Raw genomic sequence first — 9,720 nt, 5'->3', positions numbered from 1 at the left:
GTCTTTCATATCTGCCATGCCTACCCAAATTTTGGAAAGATGCTTGCTTCCCTTTTATCCCGACAATTGTTTATATGACTGGAATGCAAATTCCACAAAATTTGCCCAGGTGAATGGATTACAGCTTCCACCTAATTTTTTTCTGTAGATCTCAATGACTGGGGTTATAATTTTCCCAAATTCCCACACTAGGGAATGAATCTGTTTAATCTAGGATGCTAATAACTTCTAAAGTGATAAAAGTTTTGTGAAAATACTAAATCCCTGCTTTAAAAGTTTTCAAATCATTACCACTGTACTCAGAGAAAAAATATATAAAATATTAATAAATTTCAGTACAACTATACTTTCATTCAAGCCTCTGTTAGAGAAGACTATTTTTTTAAACCTTTCCAGCTATCAGTAAGTAAGTTATTGGGATACCATTTATATATTGTTAACAAATTATTTTAAAAATTGGGTCAATTGGAATGTGTTTAGCACTCATGGCTAGAAAAATGCATGGAAGCACAAAAGAATTATTAAAATTACTTTTGAGATGCCAGTTTTCTATATACACTTATACAATTTTACCAAAATGCTACTGTTATGGCTTTGGTAATTTTTAATCAGAAAATGAGCCATTAATTTAAAATACATTGAAATAGTCATAAGAGCTTTTTACTTCCTCTTCTGAATAGAACAACAAAAAAAAAAATTAAAAATAGCCAACCTCTCTTGAATTTAAAAGTGTGTTTTCCTGGAAACTTTATTTAGTGTCCATTAAAAATAACACACTCATTAAAGAAAAGACACCTGAAATAAGAAGGGCCTGAATTAATTGATGGCCTTTTGTGGCATGTTTATTAATACTTTAGAATAGCTTTAATTGTGTTCCACAGCATGGCTGAAGTGACCCAATACACCCATGCTTCTCAGGAAGATCAATTGAAAGCTATTTGAAAGCTACTGCATCTTGTTCTCTAACGTTTCAGAGGAAAGGAGAGAATAAGGAATGATTTATGCTCTCAAGACCACAGGGAAGAATCACCAGTGGCAGGGAATGGGATTCATTTGATTTTTGTCCTCACATGCCAGAGCTTTTCTTAATAAAGCAAAGAACATAATCAACAGTATTCACACTTCAAAATCTGAGTGCTTTTTTTACCTTTCAATAAACACTTTTTTTGAGACAGGAAAAAGTTAGATGGCCCTCTAGACACACATTTCTGTACAACATTTGGTTCCAACACTTCGTTCCAGGTCAGATCTCTGGTCTTCAAGGTCCTTCCCAGCCCTGATTTCAACCTTGAGTGCCCAGTGGTGAAAAATGAGCTGGGAAGGGCTGGTATAGCAGGGTGAAAGACGTGGCTGGAAGATGGGATACAACCCTTCCTCGACTTCCAGTGCAGGATAAGTGTGTCCCTCTGGGGCCATGGGGACAGCCAGCCCTGCTGGAGAGCAGATCCTTACGAAGGACATGGGAATGCTGCTCCTCAGTTTGGTCCCCAAGTGACAGGAGAAATGAGAGAGGGCTGACCTGGCTGACAGGTCCTGTCAGCAGTGAAGATTTTAGGGGATTTCAGGTAAGCAGTGGAAGGCCCTGACAGAACTTGGCAGAAGTGAAGTTGAAATTGTGAGGCAAACAGCCAAGACTGTGATCTTGATGTGGTGACTGATTTTTTTTTTCCCCCAGTGAAGGGATGAGCAGGAGTTACTGCACTTCCTACCTGAGAGCATTTAAGCAGTGGGATTCTTTTGTAGTGTTGAATTTTACACAGCAAGAAGAAGAATTACTGCTATACAGTGAAACTTGTGCTTCTGTTGCAGTCTTCTTTTTATAGTGCATGCCCACAATGCTAAAAACTGCACATAAGCTTGCTCTTGCTGGTCTGGCTTGGAATCTAATAACAATAAAAAAAAAAAAAATTGGAATAGTGTGTGAGACTTATTGAAACTGAAAACTACAAAATGTAAAAAAAAACCCTATTCACCCCGTGGTGCATACTTGCATTTAGGTGTCTTCATAAGATACATCTATCTGCATCACTGCATATCTGTTAGGTGTTTTGGTGGTTTTTGGTTTGGGTTTTTTTTTTTCATATAATTTAATAATGTGTAAAAAAACTTAAAGCAAGAATAATGGTATGTAGAAGAGCATGAAATAAGAAGTGCAGAAGAAAAATGTCATCTTTGCCTGCTATTTTCACAGAGGTAAGTTGATGAAAACAGTGTCTGGTGGCTAAACTAAGAAAAGGATTGAACAGGAATGATGGAATTTCTTGATTTTGTAAGGCAACATTAGAGACAGCCTTTACATCACAGAACTCTCTAGGAGCAGGTGCCTCTGTATCCATTTGTGAAAACTAACAATGAGGAAAAGGAACAGACCTCCAAACTTGCGTTCTGGCCTCAAAATGTCCACTCCTCAAGTCGTTAAAGTTTGAACAAGGTTAGATATCCATGGACAGAAGAACTGAGGAGGATTTTGAGCTTGGCACGGTAGGAGCATCCTGGTGGCAGGATGTATGTGGCTTGGCTGAAACTTCTTGGCTGGTGGGCAAAAGATCTGGAATCAGATGGGTTCCAACGCTGAAATGGCAGGAAGCCTTGAGCAAAATGAAAAGGTTTGGCAGGCTTCATAATCTAGGAGTGGAACGAGGCTCCAAAACATGTTCCAAGGCTTCTGCAACTGGGGTTGTGGGTCAGGCAAGAAGATTAGTCTGAAGGGCTTGTCTACACAGGAAATGGACTGGTTATATTGAAATAATGATACTGCTAAAGCTTGGCTCATCAGTTTCCTGATGCAGATGAGACCTTAGCAAGGCAAAGGAATCCTTGTGAGAGAGGGAAAGCACAAAGCTGGCCAGGTTTACCCATCAGGCTAAACTGTGGCTATCTCAGAGCTTAGTCCAAAGTTGGCTTTCAGTCCTGCTTGCTGGGGAAGACCAAGGAGAACAGCTTTTGGCAGATGAACAGGTTTCCAGCAGGGAAACTGGGTTCCTTCTGATGGTGAACGCTGGGACAGGATTCACTGCCCGGGAATGCCAGTGTCCATCCCCTGTGACTCACACTTCCCCTGCTTGTGTCCGTCAATCCCCATGCCCAAGGGACAAAGAGCAATTGTTTAACTTAACGACTTAACAGCAGAGGAGGATGGATGTTTGAATAAACTCGTGGAGCACTAAACTGCTGTGAATTGACATTTGATCAGCGCAATTAGGTAGCATTTGGTGGAACAAAACTGGTTAACACCAGCCCTCCAACCCCAGGAGTGCAAGATCAAGAGTGAATAAAGACATTTTGACATCTAAGGGCTCCTCACCAGCAAACCACACCTGAGTTGGTGTGCCAAAGCATTCTTTTTGCCGGGAAATTACATGGCAGCCTGATTTTACACTGAAGATATTGAAACCCGTGAGTAACTGGCTATGAAGGCAATTAATCACTCAATACATTAATCCCAGGGACAACTTAGTAGGTAGGCAAACCAATTAATTTATTGGAGTCCCTATGTTTTTTCTAGTATGCCATGGGTTCCTGCACTGGAAATTCCCATTTGTAGCTTGAAAGTTGTCAAGAGGGAAAATAGATATCACTGCAGCTCCGGACTTTCTCACCTGGAGGGCACAAGAAACACTTTGAAATTAAGGAATAAAAACTTCAGAGGGCTTCTATGAAATGATCAAAAGGGAAACAGTTAAACACGTGAGCCCGGCTCTAAAGCTGATATTTAAGCTAGAAGAATGTGAAGAATGACAATTTAAGAACATACTGAGATGAATGAGAAGGTCCAAACCTTTTGGAGCTACTGCTCCAGGCTCTCTGCAGACTCAGAAGTACCTGCATCAGCTGTGTTTGAGGCACATTTATCAGAATTTAATTTGCAGTCACAATGACTAGAAACACGTTATACAACATGCACACTTGGGCCTTGGAAAACAACCGGGCACCAGGGAGAAGCTTCCACAGGCAACAGCACCTGCAGCAAAAAACCACTGAGAACAGAACAGGCAAGCAGCAACAAGTATGATAATCCAGTCTAGAGACAGGGAGCAATTTTCAGTGCAAATTCAACTGAACTGGAGCTAACTGGCTGCAGAATAAACCTGATTATACCCCCTGCATATGTAATTTATCTAGTTTTCCTTCTGAAGAGCTGTGAACTTGCTATTGCCCACACCTTTTTTAGCCCAAACATGAATCCTTACTCTTTTCCCTGAAGCTATTGATTTCTTTGTGGCTGTTCTGAGAAACTTTGGCTTGGTTACCTTTGCCACAATCAGTTCTGGTGCATTTCCCGACACCCACCATGTCCCTTTCAATCTGTCCCAGATACCACCACTAAATATCAACACGTGATTCCCAGCTACATTTCAGCCCTCTCCTGAATCCTCTTCTCTGGTTATTACTTGCATTCAAGTAAAATTTAAACGTTTCTTCCTCTGTTCCCTTTTTTTAACCCCTTTGCCTTATTTCCCTTCCCTTCCCCTCGACTCTGCTGAACAAGCCACTGTTTCATCTGTCATAATAAACTCTTCTATTTGCCTATTTAATATCAGAGCGTTGTCCCTACATTGGCCACATTTCCTTTTTTTGTCTCTTCCGGGTCCTTCCCTAAGGTCCACTTTCCACCAGAGATTGTCTCACTCATCAAGTGTGTGTGTGTGTATAAACTTTTCAAGAACTGGAGCAGAAACCATGCTCACATAATATCACTAACATGTCTGCTAAATCTCTGCTCAATTATATCACTTCTCATTACATTCCATGTCAAGTTTTGATGCTCGGCATGTTTTACTATTAGAATAATAAGTAGCAGCTTGATTGCAGCTATATCTTTTGAAAGACTACACCGAAAAGAGTACCACCCACTTGCAGTTGTCAGATTTTCAGATAAATTAGTTCATTACTGAGGAAATGATGGCTTTTTTTTTCTGCCATCTTCTTTTGAAATTAATTCAAATATTAATATATTGATTGGACAGGTGGCATTTACATAGCGACTGATATGTATAAATAATTGTTACCTTTCTGAAGAGAGAATGGGATGCTGAAATATTTTTGCAATTATAGGTGAGGATTTTTTCCAAGTGTGCTGGTACTATTTATGGACTTTCTTTTGTGTTCTTCTTTGCATCTTTCTTTTGTCCTACCTTCTCCCTATTAACGGGATCCACCCAGTCACCTCAAATGCCTAGGTTTCCATAAAAAGGCTGGAAAATCCTAATATTTGGCGCTGGCAAAAAAGGAAGCAAAATGTATCCAGCTGTTTCCATGTGTTAGTGTAAAAACATTACTATGTGCAGTTGCAAGACAGGTAAGGATGTCTGTAAATTATGAAATATATTTGGATTTTTTTTTTTTTTAATATACAGTGTAGCACTTCTCTCCTTAAATATGAGGTTACATTTCATGACAATAGGATTGGCCACCCCTGACTAGATCAGCCTGCAATGTAATCACTGGAAATATGAACTCATATTACAAATGGTGCATCTTCAATTATTCTAGAGAACACAACAGCTGTGAAGATAAAGACTGGAAAAAATGCCTTCTGCATAATTGTCACAACATGAGTATGGGTGAGATGTTGCAGAAGAAGGGCTCCTTTGAAATACAGCATATTAAAATAAATTAATGGAGAGAGAAACTCAGCAAAAGTGTGGTTTAAAATAAAGGAGGTCAGGGTGGGCATTAGGAGACAGTAACTCTGGAGAGATCAGAAAAGGAAGCAGAAAAAAATGTAATTTTCAAAAAGAGACTAAGACTTTATGAGCTATCACTGTATCATAAATAAAACACCAATGGAGAGAGAAACATGTAATTTCAATACATGACACCTACAAGTAAAAAGAGAAATCTCTAAACTACTGAAAGGAATTGGTAAAGATTATTAACCCAATTAGATGCAAGAATGAGCCAAGCAGAAGGTTTAAATTAGCACTTTATCCATTGGAGTCAATGAAGCCAGCCAAATTGCATCAGCTGAGGATTTGGCTGATCATTTCGAGATGCAGAATAGGGGGAAAAAAAAAAAGAAATGCCATAAATATATGGGATTAGAGAAAGTTCAATCTTTTAACAAAGATGAATGGCTGGCAGAGGGATGAGGAAGACCTTGATTTTGTGCTAGTCACAAATTTAAAATCCTGAGCAAAATCTTCAGAGGGATTTTGTCGAAACCTCTCCAGAGTAGCAGCGGCAGTGACAAGCTCAAAGAGAGGAAAAGGGGTGCCCAAAACAAATGAGAATTATTAGAAGAATAGAGCTTTGGCAGGCACTTCAGCAACGTTCCACTTTCTGCAGTGTGCATCCCTCTACTCCCAGGGAAAATGAACTGGAATTGACCCATGGGTAGCACTGGGACTTCAGCAGAAGCTGAAGAAGAAACACCTTCATTAGGAGATAAACTATAAGCTGAAGTAGTTCAAAAAGTAGAAGATAAAATACATTGTTTCCTTTTTATATCTTCAAAGGCATGCAAGATGGGAAATCAACTACGCCTGAAATCCTTCCACAGGCAATGGAAATACCTACCGGAGTTGCTTCAAAAAATGAAAGTTGGGCTAACTTTGTAATGTATCAATAAAAATGCCATCAAACTGCATACACCAGACAGATTATTCCGTGGTACCAGGTACTTCCCTACAAAGCCAGAGATGGCCTTGATCAATTTTATGGCATGTCTAGAAAAATTAGGTATCAGAAAAACTGGCTAGGAAGGGGAACTCAAGCTTTTCAGAGGCTGTATATTATACAAGTTGATTAGGACACACAGAATAAAAGTTATTTGGCTGGTATTTGAGAGCTTAAGTTTTAAAAATACTAAGGTGTTAGACCTTAGGAGATGCAAGAGTTGTATTTAGGTCTTGGGAAAAAAAAAAAGGGAAATGCTTTTCTCAAGGGTATACAAGTATAAATAGATTTGTATTGAATTGCATACATCTAGTAAAATACAGTAGGAGGGCGGCACACACTGGAAAATGACCAGTAAATATAGCCAGAAACCATTTGTGTCTAACCCATAAATACAAAATCATTTCACAAATCACTCAGTACCTCTCTCTTCTGAAGACAACATCAAAATGTTTCTCTCCTGAAGTCGTCTTAGCAGTGAGCATAATGCAATATTGGGATACGATAACCCAACCAGCAAACTGTTGTCATTGTCCAGAGGTCAGATGATGTAAAATGACTGCAGTTCCAATCTCACTGACTCCATCTAAAGCCACATGGAAGGTAAATGAAATCCAGCTGTGTCTTTTGAAGGACTGAATTTCATAAAACTTAATTTGCACCTACAGCAAAGAATATTTTGCTTCTAAAGATTTCAAAAATGAAAAAAAAACCCCTGAATTTGATTAAGCTTCATGGTCACTGCTTTTCAGCAGTGAGAAGTGAAGTCAGGATGTGCCTTTAGTTGCTTAGAAATCCTTGTTATGGTAATTGCAGACTTTTGCAAAGTCAGTTTGTTGCTAGTCTTCTAGTGGTGGATAAAACATCCTTTTGACTAGACTTCATTCTATTATTTTATTAAATCAAACTTATCACTGAAGAGTGGATATATGCCGACAAATTACTTAATAAAGATCTAGGGCCATTTGAGGTTCATGTTTTAGTGACTAGGGATGTGTTTTGTTTGGTTCCAACTCAGTTAATTTTAACACTGAAGGAATTATTTTTCGTTAACTCCACTGCAAGTTTCACTGCTCTCCAAGCACAAGTTTTTCTGCTGCCTGCACTTTTAGACACTTTCTAAGGTTGGGGAAGTGTGACCTGTGGTACCCACGAAACCCACCTTGCGGTCTACCACAGCCTGCCAACACCACACATCCATTATTCCTGTCTCATGCCTCAATTAAAAGGTTTTGGAGTAGGGCTGGTTCTCTTTGCAAAGTGATTTCTTGAGTCCTGGTCCTAGTGAAGTGTTTCTGAGGAATACTGGGGGCAGGTAAAAACCTAACTGTGAATTTACTCAGACACTTGACTGCCAAAGATTCATCTTCCTCAAAGGAGCAAAACCTCTATTTCTCTTATAATTGCCACAATATGCATCTATCAGAGAAGGAAATTACTTGCAATACCCAGCATGGTCCTCACCAGTGCACTTCTCTTAAGCATTCTCAGCAACATAAAAATATATCTTTCTATGGGTTTTCAACATGTGTACTACATTCTAGGGTGTCCTTGCAGGCAAAGTGATCTCACCAGTGAAGAGCTGGCTCTTGGAGATTCCAGTCAGAGCTCTCGGATTCCAGTCTGAGCTCTGTCAGGTAAAAAAAAGCATTTTAAATTTTGTTAGCAGGCTGAAAGTTTTATGTTTTAATAGGAGAATTTTCTGAAGAGTTCTTAAGAGCATAGACTCGGGCTATTTACAAGTAAACCTTCTTAAATCCACTGTCTTCTATAAGAGAATCTGCTTAAAGAAAATTTTATTGATGAGATATCCCTTGTCTTTCATAGATGAGGGCGAGACTTCAGTGTTGCCAGCCAACCAGTTTCTCCACAAAGTCCTTTCACAGTAAGGAAACTCTTGGAGGTTAAAAAAATAAGTGAGTTGACAGGGTAAAGGTCAGATCAGCACATTACTAATCTTTTAGAGACAGGAAAGTGGAGTTCTCTCAATAGCTGCAGAACACACTATTCTACAGACAGACTGATATTTAGTTGTTCAGGCAGCTGATAGAATACTTACTCGCCTCTTGCAGAAGGACTTTGAAGCCTGGCTCTGGTAGGATAAAACAGTCATGAAGAAGAGGAGAATAAACAGAAGTTCATACAAACTCCTTGTAGGAAAAGGAAGAAATCCTTCCAAATCCGGGAAGTAAAAAAGGGAAGGCACTTCCAGTTCTGTCAGTGGACATCAACAACAGTGCCTCACTATTGATCATGGACAATGATTGTGTTCTCAGTGTCTTATTTTCCACATTGCTTTTCTGGTATCTCCTGCTCACTAAGGCTGTGTTCACTGACCTTGCTAAATGTACCAGTCTGCCAAACCCTGAAATGATGTTTCTCCATCCCATGGAAAAATAGGTTTGGGTGGAGGCAGTGGGCTAGGGGAAAAGGAAAGTCAGAACAGCATCATCTTGATCTTTCTACACTGCCTGCTCACGCTTCTGCCTGTGGCCTTGCTACCCTGGGGCTCACTGTGCAGCCTCCACGGGCTGCTGTGGCTGAAGGAGCAGGATGCAGGTGTCAGCCACGGCCATGCAAACCTGACCACTGCACACCAGCCAACCCCAGTTTTAGCGATGAAATGCTTGGGACTGGGCTCAGGCTGGTTAGATTTTTTTGGGTGAGGAAAGATGCAGCCAATCTGAGAGGCTGGAAAAATGTCTGGGTTTGTTTCTTTTCGTTTTTTTTTTCTTTTCTCACCCCAGGCTTTTCTTTCCCTTGGTGGAACATCGACCATCTACTCCACATCAATGACCAAAGGCTTAATTTTTTAATTTGAAACCAAGATCATCCCTTTTCCGGTGGCTTCAAACCAACACGGCGGTGGGGACACCACCTTCGCTGGGAAGATGGACGATGGCTGAAATTCCTCTCTAGCTTCCCACCCGCGTGTGGGCAGCGGGGCTGCCGTGGGCTCTGTCAGAGGAGCCCCCGCAGATCCTGGCTACAGCCCGACGTCCCCCGGAGACCCAAATGCCAGCACCCAGAGAGGACCAAACTGTCTTCCTTGCCCTTAATGGGACACTTAATCCGCCGGGGTAATTAAGACCAGGGGGGCTG

Source organism: Corvus kubaryi, unplaced genomic scaffold, assembly GCF_017639235.1.
Source record: "Corvus kubaryi isolate FWS band 111438036 unplaced genomic scaffold, C.kubaryi_AGA036_p1.0 37302, whole genome shotgun sequence".
Classification (NCBI taxonomy): Eukaryota; Metazoa; Chordata; class Aves; order Passeriformes; family Corvidae; genus Corvus; species Corvus kubaryi.
Note: the sequence above shows the minus strand (reverse complement) of the source record.